General features: G+C 37.0%; 1 protein-coding gene and 1 pseudogene across 1 annotated transcript in view; one reads left to right on the top strand and one right to left on the bottom strand.

The window, feature by feature from the left end:
- The window catches only part of CIMAP3 (ciliary microtubule associated protein 3), a 23,353-nt gene that overhangs the window by 10,595 nt on the left and 8,381 nt on the right, over window positions 1–4,377 (bottom strand). The gene's annotated exons all lie outside the window — the stretch shown is intronic.
- Window positions 1,898–4,377, top strand: part of LOC102502938 (baculoviral IAP repeat-containing protein 5 pseudogene) — a 6,986-nt pseudogene continuing 4,506 nt past the window's right edge.

Genomic DNA, 4,377 nt, shown 5'->3' with positions numbered 1-4,377 from the left:
AAAAAAAAAAAAAAAAAAAAAAAAAAAAAAAACCAACCAAACAAACAAACAAAAACTGGAGTCCACCTTTGCATCAACTCAGTTCCCAATTGCATTGAGGTGATCTGCTTCTACCCTATTGCATATAAAAAATAAAAATAAATCAGGCCAAACTTGGTGGCACAGTCAGTAGCATACTGAACTACAGTGCTGGAAGCCACATGGTTGACCACAGGTTTGGATTCCCAGGTTGGCCTATAAACACACTGGAGTTACATGTGCATATGTGTCAACATAGGATCCTGAGGAACTGGAAGTTTTTTTTAAGAAGATCTTGGCATGATGAGACTCCTGTCAATGGTGCTTATCCCTCTGTCTCTTGTGCATGCATGCTATCATGAACAAAATAAATAAATTTTTAAAAAATGAGCACTTCTGTGAAAATAACATTATCCAGAGCCTCAGCTAGTTTTTACAAAATTTTCATGTAAAATGATTGTCCTTTCATATGAAACAATCACTCATGCAATAACAAAACTAAACAAAGCAAAAAAAAAAAAAATCCCAAAAGTAGAAATGGACCCAAAGGAAATCTAGAGACTGGAGTCATCAGTATGGACTTTAGAGTAACCATACTTTGGCTTGTTATTTTGGAGAAAGCAATAGGATGGCAATGTAAGTGAACTCAGGGAAGCAAAAGAGAACATGGAAATATGTAAACATGGAGCAAATTCTTGGCTGCTTAGATAAGAGGCTAAAAGAAAATGATTGATCAGACTCTAAAAACAAAGTCACTAAAGATCCCAATATATTCTAAAAGAGGAGAAATTGCTCATCAACCTCTTGTTCATGTTCCCAATATAATTCACAACCGGGCCCACTACATCCTGATTGACACCAACTATACCAGCTTTTTATTAAGGTCAATCCGAACATGGTACAATCAAAGATGAACTGTCTGTATGTCATGTGTATACCCTGTATAACTGACTGTGTAATGGTGAAATGGAGACGCTAATGCAGAATTTCAGACAGCTCTAAGAAATGTCAAGGATTCAGTGTTTGAATGATGACCATATTCAAAGCTATTCAGAACGTTATAGGTTCAGGCACACACTTGACATGTTTTCAGGCCAATCCAAGGATCCAAGCCTATGGTTGGCAGGTGGCTTCCAGCACTGCAGTTAAATACACTATGGACCACATCACCAAACTCAGCCAACTGTGGCCACTTTAGGTGAAACTCTTAACTCAAGAATTCAGCGGTTCTGGGAACCAGCAGTTAGCGTAATGGCTATGTCACTGGACTTCCACGTAGTCGACCGCGGTTCGCATCCTGGACCTGGTGGCTTAAAACTCACGCCATGTGGGAGCATGCCCAAGATCCCGAGAGAATGGAGGAGAAGGGATTGCGGTGTGACTATCCCCTCTGGGGGGTGATTTCTCGCTTTCTGTCTCTATGTCTCTCTCTGTCGGTCTGGCGAGTGCACGTGCCCTATAGTGAAAACTTCTCCAAAAAAAAAAAAAAAGAATTCAGCGGTTCTCATCTTGTACATTTCTAACCATAGTTATAGTATCAAGAGAATGCTAGATGTTTATGGAGACTATCTGTTATAGCTTTATGAGACAATTATCTGCTTTCCTTATTGGGCTGTTTCTATGGTCATTAAGTAGATTCAATCATTGGTATAATATTTTAAATAGATTTGTCTTATTTAAAAATTTATTGAAACAACAATAAATTAGTTCATCTCAGAGTATAAAGCTGATAATTATAGCAAAAATTTTAAATGACAAGATGGGGAATTTTAGAAGTAATAACAAAGAAGCAAATCAAAACAGGAAGTACCATCACTGAAAGTAAGAACTGAGCACCGCTAACCACGGGGCTTGAATCCCGGCACCGCTCGGCAGAGGCATGGGCACCCAGTTCTTGCCCCCAGCCTGGCAGCTCTACCTCAAGGACTACCTCGTCTTTATGTACAAGAACTGGCCCTTCTTGGAGGGCGACTCCTGCACCCCAGAGTGGATGGCGGAAGCTAGCTTCATCCACTCCCCCACTGAGAATGAGCCCGACCTGGCCCAGTGTTTCTTCTGCTTTAAGGAGCTGGGAGGCTGGGAGCCAATGATGACTCCATAGAGGAACATAAAAAGCATTCATCCAGTTGTGCCTTCCTCTATGTCAAGAAGTGGTTTGAAGAATTGACCCTCGGTGATTTTTTTTTTTTTTTGCATGAGTTTGACAGAAAAGCTGAAAAAAAATTTAAAAGAATGAATGAAATAGAAAGATCAGAAGAAAGTAACGGGATTGAAGCTTGGAGAGGCACCTTATAGTTAAGTACATTTTAAGTGTAAGAGACAGTTAAGAAACAATGAAAAGATCTGTAATTTAATTTCCACAAAAGATAAAGAGAGAAAAAATGTGGCAGATGCAAGAAGCAAGAGATAATGACAGAAGATACTTCAAAACTGAAGAAAACATTAACCCAAAGATTAAACAAATGATGCAATCTCAAGCAATAGAAAAGCAAGCAAATTTCACTTGGTCATATGATAATAAAAACTAATGAAGACCAAAAACAAAGAGAAAATATTGAAAAAAGCCAAATAAAAAGGACATGTCACTTTCCAAGAAGTAATGATGAGTCTGAGAGCTGACTTTTAACAGAAACAATGGAAGCCAGGAGACAGTGGAATGGTATCTTCCAGTGCTGAAGAAAGTAACAGAAAAGAAAGGGAATGTTTGTGTCTCAATATCAGACAAAATAAGACAAAAGGCATTACTAAATATAAAAAGGAATATTTTAGATCGATAAAAAGTCAATACCCTTAGAATCTATAATATTTATAAATATGTATGCATTTATCTAACAACATATCTTCAGATAAATAAAACTGATGGCATAAAATAGGAAGAATATTGTTCTACATTCATAATTAAAGATTTTATATTTTTAATTAAAAAAAGAATGTGATTATTTTCAAATTCTCCAATATTTGTATTCAATATGTTTATATAATGGTTTTATATAAAGGGTTTATATGCTTTATCCTTTTTAAAAATAATTTTTTAATAATTTCTTTATAGTTCTTCTGAAGAAGTCAGGATTCTACGTTTCCCAGTTAAAAGCCCCAGACTTACTAATCTGATTAAGTTTCTTTTCAATATTCATAGCTATCATCAGCCTTCTAAGAGAAAGAATTTGGGTCTTATTTTTTTAATCACTATTGTTAGGTTGAGATAGCATTATTATCCATAACTAGATGACCTAATTCAGAATCAAGGTTTTTGTTTTGTTTTTGCCATGGGGTTCACGCACTCCCCAGAGAGAGAAAGAGAGAGAGAGAGAGATGAGGTGGCAAATCCCCCCCCCCGGGGGGGGGAGTGATGGCCATACTGTAATCCCTTTTCCTCCATCCTCCTTGGGATTTTGGGCATGCATGCATGCACACACACACTCCTGGTGTGATGTTCAAGCCTCCAGGTCCAAGACTCAAACTTTGGTTGGCTAGGTGGGAGTCCAGCACCTTAACCACTATGCCACCTGCTGACCCCTAGAATCAAGATCTTTATATACTATTATCAGTGATTGGTAGTACAAACAGACCAAAAAAAATATAAAAACAGAAAGAAAAAGAAGGAAAGAAAGAAGGAAAAAGAAAGAAAGAAAGAGAAGAAAGAAAGAGAAAAAGAGGAAAGAGAAGAAAGAAAGAAAGAAAGAGAGAGAGAAAGAAAGAAAGAAAGAAAGAAAGAAAGAAAGAAAGAAAGAAAGAAAGAAAGGAAGGAAGGAAGGAAGGAAGGAAGGAAGGAAGGAAGGAAGGAAGGAAGAAAGGAAGGAAGAAAGAAAGAAAAAAAGAAAACAGTAAGTGTATGGAAGATTTAACCAACACTATTATCAAGCTTGACTTGACTGAATTGACATATATAGAACACTGAATCACTAACTGAAGAGTGCATAGCAAATTCATATAAAACATTCACCAATACTGACTGGATGATAAAGATTTAACAAATGTCAAAGCGTTGGAATCTGAGTCATGCAGAGTATTCTCTAATCATAGTGAAAATAAAATAAATCAGTAAAGTCGATAATAAGACAAAACAGAAAGTATTTTAACTGAATGCTGAAGAAAATATGGAAAATGTGATATAAAGTTATGTGCTACAGCCAAAACATTGACTAGATAGAAAAAAGGCAGGTGGCATATGGTAACAATAAATGCATGTATTAGAAAGTAAGAAAGATGTAAAAAAAATCATTAAGCCTCTTCCATAAAAAATTAGAAAATGAGGGAACCAGCAGTTAGCGTAATGGCTATGTCACTGGACTCCCACGTAGTCGACCGCGGTTCGTGTCCCAGACCTGGTGGCTTAAAACTCACGCCAGGCGCGTGTGT

The sequence above is a fragment of the Tupaia chinensis genome, unplaced genomic scaffold, assembly GCF_000334495.1.
Source record: "Tupaia chinensis unplaced genomic scaffold, TupChi_1.0 Scaffold000270_2, whole genome shotgun sequence".
NCBI classification, from domain to species: domain Eukaryota; kingdom Metazoa; phylum Chordata; class Mammalia; order Scandentia; family Tupaiidae; genus Tupaia; species Tupaia belangeri.
Note: the sequence above shows the minus strand (reverse complement) of the source record. Positions and strands in the feature narration are given on the sequence as shown.